The following is a 10,345-nucleotide window of genomic DNA, read 5'->3' on the forward strand; positions in this document are numbered from 1 at the left end:
CCGTCTGGAACGGGAGGTAAGTTTGTCGAAACACTCGCGAATCCCCTGTCAGCGAGTTACTGTCTTCCTTCGTGTGAATATATGTCGGGGAACTGAATACGTCTGCTTTAATTTCCTAGTAAAGGGCAAGGACTGTCCATACAAGATAAGGGTTCGGATTTCATCACCGTTCTCTTCTTTCCCGCCTTAGGAAAACGATACCAAACGCGAACCTAAGCTTAAAATACTGACTAGAACGAGACCTATAGGGTAACGAGCTTAATAGGAAAGTCGTTCGAAAAATATTGGTTACTCTTTTAAGCATACTTCGAAGTTCATGATGGTTTCTGTGAGTTGAATGCGTGACTGCGCCGCCTTGTAATGCGGTGAGGCCTTGGGTATCAAAGCTCCACGCAGCTTCCCTCGCCTCTATTCAACTTACTTTTACTCGGATTGATTCCAGAGGGGTTTTCTTAAATTGTAACGAGTTCCCTTTCGAAGGATTAGAAGCTGGTCTAGAAACAATCTAAGTGGAGCCATCATGCTTTTTGTTTGCTAGAAATCTGTAGGTTTGTTGTGGTGAAGTCAGCCTTGTTTGTGTTTGCGTAGAACTTCCCTTCTTTTTAGGACTTTTCTTTTTCTTTTGTTTTTCTAGTGTATGCCCGAGGTTATTAGAGAGCGGGCTTGGAAAAGAAACACTCTAGGTCGTTTGATTAGTGATAAACTTAGTAGTTCTTCTTGTGAAGGCGGGAAGCTCGAAGACTCTTCTTTTGAGAACCCCGTTTTTGGAAACTTCAGTTTTGAGAATCTGTCTCTCTGTGAAGAAAGTACCCCTAGTATTTCAGCTGTGCCAGCGATGACAACTTTGAAAGCTTACATGTTCCCAACTAGGACCAACCGAGCTTCGTGCATTAAATTGCCAACCAATACAGCTAATTTCGAGATAAAACCTAGTATTCTTCATATGATCCCTATATTCTTAGGAAAAGATGATGAGAACCCTTATTTTCATATTAGGGACTTTGAGGAAATTTGTGGGACAGTTAGAATAAAAGTCCTTACTGATGAAGTTTTGAAACTTAAGATGTTCCCCTTTTCCTTGAGAGATAAAGCCAAGACCTAGCTTAACAACCTACCATCTGAATCCATTGAAACATGGAAGGAACTTATTGCTGCTTTCTGTATGAAATTCTACTCTAAGCATAAAACTGCAGCTGTTAGGAATAAAATTAGTACTAGTGTGCAACAAGAGCGAGAGTCTCTCTATAGGTTTTTAGAGAGATTAAATGATCTCCTATCCCAGTGTCTTCACCATGGATTTGATAAGATGAAACTTGTAGAGATTATTTATAATGGTTTAGATTATTCTACCAAAGCCATGGTCGAGTCAATGTGCGCTGGTGAGTTCACTAATAAAAATGTTGATGATGCTTTTACCTTCTTAGGAGCTATTGCTGAAAATTCCCAACAGTGGGAGTCTTGTGTTGAACCCCCTAAAAGACTCTTGGTCAATAAAAGTAGCACCAATGTGGTAGATACAAGCTTCGGGTCAGATGCTAAGTTTGCTGCTTTGTTTAGAAGGTTAGAAGCTTTGGAATTGAATCAGCCTAAACATAGGTCTCTTGTTGAAATTGATGATAGGATTAGAGCCTCTCAAGTCTATAGTTGTGGAGTAGAACCCAATAACTCGTTTTGGGAAGGTCATGTTAGTGAAGAGCAAGCCTATGTTGTCTATAACAATGCTAGGTTCGAGAACCGTCAGAAGTTTGACCCATACTCAGAGACCTACAAACCTGGTTGGAGAAACCATCCTAATTTTTCTTGGTGCAAGGGCCAGAATCAAGGTCATCCTAGTAATACAAAGCCTCCCCCAGGTTTTGGTTATACTCAGAACCCTTCAGGTCAAACCAAGTTTCAGAACACTTCTGAGAAAAAGATCTCTACCTTAGAAGAAGCTCTTACTATGTTAGTAAAGAACCATGATATGTTATCAGCTAACCACCTTAGATTTCAACAAGAAACCATGCAGAACCATAAGGATAATTCCCAGACTCTTGCTAAATTAGAATTTCAAGTCGGCCAAATAACTAAGTATTTAAGTGAGAGAGAAGAATGTAAGTTTCCTAGTCAAACTCAAGCCAATCCTAGGGGGGTCCATCAAATATCTTTAGTTGGTGAGGAATCATCAAACCATGTGAACTCGATAAAAACCCTCAGGAGCGGTAAAACAGTAGACAATAAGGTAGCCATGCCTAGTGAACATACTGTAGTTCCACCCTCTACTTCCCAAGAGGAACCCATAACTGAGGAAACTGAAACAATTTCTAAGGAGTCCCAAGAAATTCCTGATAGGACTATCTTTGTGCCTAGAGCCCCATATCCTCAGTTGTTAACCCCAACAAAGAAGGAGTCAACTTTCAACGAGATAATGGAAATATTTAAGCAGGTGAACATCAACAATCCTTTATTAAAAGCAATTAGGCAGATGCATGCTTATGACAAGTTCCTAAAAGATCTTTGTACAATAAAGCGTAAGCTTAATGTTCATAAGAAAGCTTTTTATCTGGTCAAGTAAGTTCAATTCTTCTAAACCAAACACCCCCTAAGTATAAGGACCCTGGATGCCCTACCATATCTTGTGCAATTGGTAACCACACTGTCGATAAGGCATTACTTGACTTAGGAGCTAGTGTTAACTTACTCTCGTATCATGTACACACCCAGCTATATCTTGGTAAGTTGAAACCGACCAAAATGACACTACAATTAGCTGATAGGTCTGTCAAAGTCCCTCGTGGTGTCATAGAGGATGTTCTGATTGAGGTTGATAAGTTTATTTATCCAGTGGATTTTGTTGTTTTAGACACCCAACCAGTTCAGGACCCAAGTGCTCAAATCCCGGTGATTTTAGGTCGCCCATTTTTAGCCACAGCTAACGCTGTCATCAACTGTAGAACTGGATTTATGAACATATCCTTTGGTAATATGACCACTGAACTAAAATCACCGGGATTTGAGCATTTTTAGCCACATCTAACGCTGTCATCAACTGTATAACTGGACTTATGAACATATCCTTTGGTAACATGACCACTGAACTAAATGTCTTTAATGTTACTAGACAACCTTCTGAGAATGATGAATTAGAAGAAGTGAATATGATTAGCACTTTAGTTCAGGATTTAGTTCAGGATAATTGGCGTGATACTCTATTGGGAGATTCTTTAGATGAATTTGAGGAAACCATTCTCTTAGACCAGATGTGTGATCAATCTTTGGAAGAATCTCTTGAGTATTTTAAGGACTCTGAAGATCCGGAAATTCAAGCAATAATTAGAGGTTTGTCTGTGAGTAGTGAAAACCCTAAGTTTGGGGGTAGTGATGGTTCTTATGATTGTCATGTATCCCTAATTAGAGTCCCTAACTTGGGACTCGAGATTTGTGCATCTGAGATATCACTTGAGTCTATTCAGACTCCGCAACCCGATCCACCTGATACTATCCAGGAGGTAACTCAGGTATTAGAGACTCGTTTTTCGGATGAATCTATTTATCAAGATACACATAAGAAGCTCAATTATGCTACCCAGATAAACCCAGTTGTCTTGACAGAAACCTTAGACGAGGATGTGCTGCTTCTCTTTCATTTTTCTGAACCAGTGTTGTTGTCTCATATTTGTGTTAGCTCTATTTGGTTTTGTGGACACACAAATGTTTCGACTATTGGTATACGACTTTGGGAGGTGGCAATCCTTTTTGAGGTATTTGATGTCTAGCTAGAGACTTTAAACTTAGCATTTACTGGGAGGCACCCGCGCTCATGCGACACGGTAATATCCTTCCTTGTTTCGTTTCCTTAAGTGGTAACAGTTTCTCCTTGTTCATGCTTTTAATATCATTTTTAGAACATTGAGGAAAATGTTATATTTAAGTTTGGGGGTGGGAAGAAACTTTTTGTTAGATGCAATAAATAAACTTCAGAGCCTAGAAATTTATGTTTATTAAGGATGGCACTAACCAATCTAAGTGGATGGAAGCATTTTGGTTGTAGGAGTTGAGGAACCAATCCGATTAGATGGAAACATCTAGAAGAGTATATTCATAAAAGCACATAGCTCAGGTGTTAGAAAAAAAGAAAACATGGTAGTTTCACCATATCCTCGTGATGGAAACATCGAAAGAATCCTGATAAGTTCTTTTTTTTTTCTTTTTACCATTGCTAGGGTGAAATAGAGTGACTGAGATCAAAAAAACAAAAAATTGAGACAAGACCAACAGACCAACCGGAATAAATACAATAAAGTCGACCACTAGTACGCTTGTATATGCCAGCTGAGTTGACCTAGAGTTAGGATTATCGACCACTGGTTCCCTTGTATGTGCCGGTGTGTTGATATTAGTCCAGACCAGTATCTCAGTTCATTAGGAGAGGTTCACCTTAGTTAACATCATCTACGTTTTTCTTTACATCCATCTTCTTAATCTATCCATGTGATTGGTTGACTCCGGTTTATGATGTCCAGAAACTATCTGAGTAGAGTTATGTCACTTTATATGAATTTTAGTATGCTTGAGTGCAAACTCGTGTACAACAATTGGAATTTCGCATCAGGGTACTTCCTCCTATAGTCAATGATTTTATGCCAACCAAGGAGATTCTTTAGTGCCTTCCAAGGTAATGCGTAGATAGCTAGGGTATAGAGTAAAGGTTTTGTGGGTACACCTCTGGTAAACCCTCCGGAGACAACACTCCGCCGCTAGGGCCACCTAGCGGTTTAACGGCTTGCTGCACGTGCTAAGTGTAGTCATTTTATTTTCTAGATTAGCTTTGCTCGAGGACTAGCAAATAATTAGTTTGAGGGTATTTGATAGACACATTTTTGTGTCTATGTTGTCCTTAATTTCATGTATTGTTGGTACTCGATTTTTGTACTTATTATGGTATTTTATGTGTTTTTAGGTGTTTTTGGAAATAAACATTCTTGGAAAAATCGGCACGAAAAGTCGTCTAAAGCACCGGAAGGACCGTGTTATTCAGACTCTCACTTTTGGATAAGGGGCGCCCAAATGATAAGGGGTACCCAAAGTATATTTGCACCCAAGCAGCTAATCAGAGACACCCCTCATGGCATCTGCTATTCGCACCCCAGGACCGGATAGGGGGCACCCATCTTCTTCTTCACGGGAAATATATTTGGCGGGAAAAGAAATCTCAACTGTGTGAGATTCTGGTCATGATATTATGGGGATATTTGTGTCTTTAAGACATGATTATCTTCTTACCATGACAGTAAGATTTTGTACTTGTCTTGAATGGAAGGAAATCTTATACTTTTGGATATTTTCGAAAACAGGGAAGGAATTATTAACGGAATTAATTGAAGATATTCTCTTCATTATTTGGCTCAATTAAATGAGAAGATTTGGATATACCATACAACTCAGAAGACGTGTGAAAATGGAGAGGAAATATTCCCGTGAAATACTTTCATTAACTGCAAAGATCTTTTGGAGTAATTGAGATGATTATCGACCTAAGATTGACTTCACAGTATAAATAAGAGTGTCTTGGGTATCAGTGAGGGGATGGAGAGTTTAGGGATCGTTTAGAGAAAATCCGGTTTAATCATTATTTTCTCCCATTTCATCACTTGTAAACACTTTTGAGCAATGAAAATTTATTCTGAGTGTGTTTCCAATATGCGGAGCTAGACCCCAATCCTTGGGGCTATGGAGGAAGCCGTTGTTTCGGTGAAAGTGATACATTTCTATTTTTAATTAATTATAACAACTCTATTATGATTTTTGTTTTGAATTAAAATTTGATTATATGATTTTAATTAGTTAGGTGTATTTTCTCTTGATAGAATATGCTTGCTTTAGTGTTTTGATATTCTATGTTTGGATTAACATCTATTCTTTTGAAAATCTACATGTCTATTAGAATCAATTTGAATGTTGAGTTGCACAATTATTGTTTTATTAAATCACTAATATCGTCCAATGGTGGAATCCTAGCCCCGGTCTCTCCATAATTTTTACAACACTTTTTAATTGAGTTTGTTATTTTTATTTATAAAAATTAAGTCTAAAAGAATCTTCCTTCACAAGTCTCAACGAACCTTTTACTACAACATCTTTGAAAATAACCATCAAATATATCCTTTCTTTCTCAAAAAAAAAAAAATTCATGATGGTGTTAATCTAGATAATGCAACTGAATACAGAACAACTGTATGTCCATTACAATATTTGACAGTCACGAGACCTGATATTTTTTTTGGAGTAAATTATGGTTCCAAATTCATGCATTCACCTACAGATATGCATTTACAACTTGTGAAGAGGATTTTGAGGTATGTAATTAAAGGAAAAATTGGTATCGGTATTACGCTGAAAAAGGGTAGCTAGTGTACATTAAGAGTATTTACAGATTCTGATTGGGCTGGTTTTCCAGGAACTTGGATATCTACTTCAGGCTATGCAGTTTATTTGGGTCAAAATATCGTTTCTTGGTTTTCTAAAAAGCAACCCAAGGTTTCCAAGTCTTCCGCAAAAGCTGAATTTAAATGTATTTTTGTTGCTTCTGCTGAGTTGCAGTGACTTTGTTACCTTTTAACTTATTTGGATATTATTGATAAACCATCTTTACTTCTCTTGGACAATACTAGTGCATTTTCCTTGGCTTATACCATGTTTTCATGTCAGGACAAAGTATATAGAGATTCAATATCATATTGTCAGAGAACTAGTGGATGAAGGTTTCTTACAGCTCCAACATATTTCCTATGAGGAACTGATTGCAGATTTGTTCACAATAGGATTAGGTTTCCCAACTTTCAACAATTACTGGATATATTTTATACTGCTTCAACATATAATTATGTTCAGATTACTTCGGTGGATGATTAATTTTCTTTGTCTGTTTGTTTTCAATTTGATTACAAGATACTATGTCTTTTTAGTGTTTTGTTTTTGTTGTTTAGTTTTCTGTGTCTCAATTTGATATTGTGTGTGCCAGTATCATATTGAAGAAGGTGTATTAGACACTATGTGTCTATGTGACTGAATTGTGTGGAAAGTCAATGAGTCTACATTCACTAGACCTCTGTAATGTTTTCTATGTCTTGTTATTACCTATTTAAGGCTTGTCAGAAAGTCTTTGTAACTAATACGTTTGATAATAAGGATTTACAGCTTTCTCAGACCTAAGAACAACATCCTATACGACATAAATAAGATATTGCTGCTCATAAATCATCTCCAATATAGGTTTTAATTCTAGAATTTCCATTTGTGGAGTACTAGGTAGAAGTATGCGACCAATTAAGCTCATGAGATTTACGTGCCTAACTATTTAGAAGTGTTATAGCAGAATATAAACAAACTTACGGTCGATTACTGACTCCTAGGAAAATTGGATTGCTTGGGATATATACTAACAGTATAGTTGAGGGTCGTTGTTGGTATTTGATATGCCTGGAAGCATTTGGAATCAAACTTAGGGTTGTGTGTGAATTGTGTCAGTTTGACACCTTCTCTTGCTCTGTGTTTTTCCAAATGTCGTGTGTGAATTGTGAGATGAAATCACACGTTACAAGCTGGACTTGGTCTATACCGGCAACTAGTTTCCTAATATATAAAGTAAAATTCAGCGGTGATAATTTGGAGATACATCACAGAATTCACATCAACGATTATGTGAGTTTATTTGGAAGGAAAAAAGTTATCATCTTCTCTAAGCACATTCTTTGGCCCAAAATATAATATACTCCCTTCGTTTTGTTTACGCTAAAATGAAAAAAATAATATTATCTTTTTTCTAGTTAAGAATCAATTAAGGAATGCATTTCAAATAAGTTGATCATAGAATATAAGGGACTTGGCATTATTCTGAGTCTGTGATGATTACAACTCCCAGAACCAAAAGAAAATCTTGGCCTCTCAAGTATTTAAATGAGTCTTCAAATTCTATCATGGAATGTTAGAGGTTTAAACTCTAATAAAAGAAGACTCATTGTTAAGAAGATGATCCAGTTAACAAAAGCACATATTATTATTCTTCAGGAAACTAAGATGATGAAGTGCACATAATATAATGTTAAGCAAATTTGTGGTTATAGTAATTTTGGGTGGACTTTCCAATAGTCTGTTGGTAGTTCAAGTGGTATGTTAATCTTATGGGATAAAGATTTCTTGGAGGTAACTGATTCTCTAGTTGGAGATTACACTTTATCCAATTCCTGCATTAACAAGTCTGATGGTTTTGCTTGGGTTCTTACAAATGTTTATGGACCTGACAACCCAATAGATAGGGAAGATTTTTGGGTGGAATTAGATAATGTTTGTAGCTACTGGGATCTACCTTGGTGCATAGGTGGAGATTTCAACACTGTGAAGACTTTTGCAAAAAAGAAGAACTGCACAAAATTATCCAGAAGTTTGAAACAATTTTCTCAGTTCATTTTGAATTATGATCTTCTCGACTTACCTCTTAAGGGTGCTAGATTCCCCTAGTATAACGGACAAACAAATCCAGTCATGTGCAGACTTGACAGATTCCTTATTTCTTATTCTTTTGAATCCCACTTCCCTTTTGTTTTCGAAAATGCAAAACCCAGACCTACCTCTGATCCTTCTTAGGGTCCTAGTCCTTTTAGGTTTAAAATAATGTGGTTTATGGAGAATGTCTTTCTACGATTATTAGAATATTGGTGGAAGTCTTTTTGTTTTGCAGGTACCCCTAGTACAGTCTTATGGTTGAAACTCAAGGCCTTGAAGGAGATGTTGAAGGTATGGAACAAGTCTGTTTTTAGCCATGTTAATACTAAACTCAATCTTATCTTGTCAGAAATTCATGATATTGACTGTTTTGCTGAGGATAACATTATATCTGAAGAGAAGATACATGAAAAGATTAAACATAAAGTTGAGTTTGAAAGAGTAGCACAGATGGAAGAAACTGCTTGGAAAATTAAGTCAAACATTAGATGGTTACAAGAGGGTGACAAGAATACTTCTTTTTTCATCAATCAGGCTACTAGAAAAAGAAGGTATAACAAAATCAAACAATTATATATTGGTAATCAACTTGTGGATGACAAAAGTAAGCTGCAAGATCACATTGTTGGGTTTTATAAGAGTCTATTTACAGAGGAGGAGATAATCAGACCTAACTTGGAGGACATTGATTTTGACAAAATAAATGAAGTTGAATCCACTATTCTGGAGGCTAACTTCACAGAAGGGGAGGTTTGGCAGGAAATCCAAGAGTTAGGTAATGACAAGGCACTTGGTCCTGATGGTTATCCTGTCATGTTTTTCTCTAAATGTTGGAACTTCGTAAAAGCATATATTATGGGTACCATTGAGGAATTATGTTTCTCGGGTTGCATTGATAGTAGACATAATTCCACTTTTATCACTCTTGTTCCAAAAAAGGATCATATTGAGACTATAAGAGATTGTAGACCTATCAGCCTCCTAACTAGTGTCTACAAGATCATAGCAAAGGTCCTTGGTTCAAGATTGAAACTGGTAATGCCCAAGTTAATATCACCAGTCCAAAGTGCTTATATTGAGGGTAGACATATCATCGATGGAATTCTCATTACCAATGAGCTTGTGGATTCTAGAATCAGAGAAAACAATCTTGGGATCATTTGAAAAATTTATCTTGGAAAAGCCTTTGATAGAGTGAATTGGAACTATTTGGAATCTGTGATGATAAAAATGGGTTTCAGTTCTAAGTTACGTAAGTTGCTCAGATTTTGTTATTCCACATCTTCATTCTCTGTTGTCATTAACGGGTCTCCTTTTGGTTTCTTCAGTAGTAGCATAGGGTCAGACAAGGATGCCCACTTTCACCATTGCTCTTTAACATTTCCATGGAAGAATTTTCCAGGTATTTCGATAGAGCAGCTCAGTTAAGTTTATTTTATAGATTTTCAGTCTCACCTAGGGCTGCACAACGGGTAGGATGGGTAGGATATGGCCTATACCCGTCACCCTACCCGTTTACTGGCGGTTAAGAAAATCTTTACCCGCCACCCTACCCGCCAAATAATGGATAGGGTAGGATACGGTTAAAAAACTGGCGGGTAGGGTAGGGTTGGCGGGTATGGGTAGGGTATGTGCACCCCTAGGTAGGGTGGGTAGGATATGGCCTATACCCGCCACCCTACCCGTTTACTGGCGGTTAACAAAATCTTTACCCGCCACCCTACCAGGAAAATAGTGGATAGGATAGGATACGGTTAAAAAACTGGCGGGTAGAGTAGGGTTGGCGGACATGGGTAGGGTATGTGCACCCCTAGTTTCACCTACAAGTATTGTGGTGAATCACCTTCATTAATTATGCGGATGA

This window comes from Papaver somniferum, chromosome 1 (assembly GCF_003573695.1).
Source record: "Papaver somniferum cultivar HN1 chromosome 1, ASM357369v1, whole genome shotgun sequence".
Taxonomy (NCBI): Eukaryota; Viridiplantae; Streptophyta; class Magnoliopsida; order Ranunculales; family Papaveraceae; genus Papaver; species Papaver somniferum.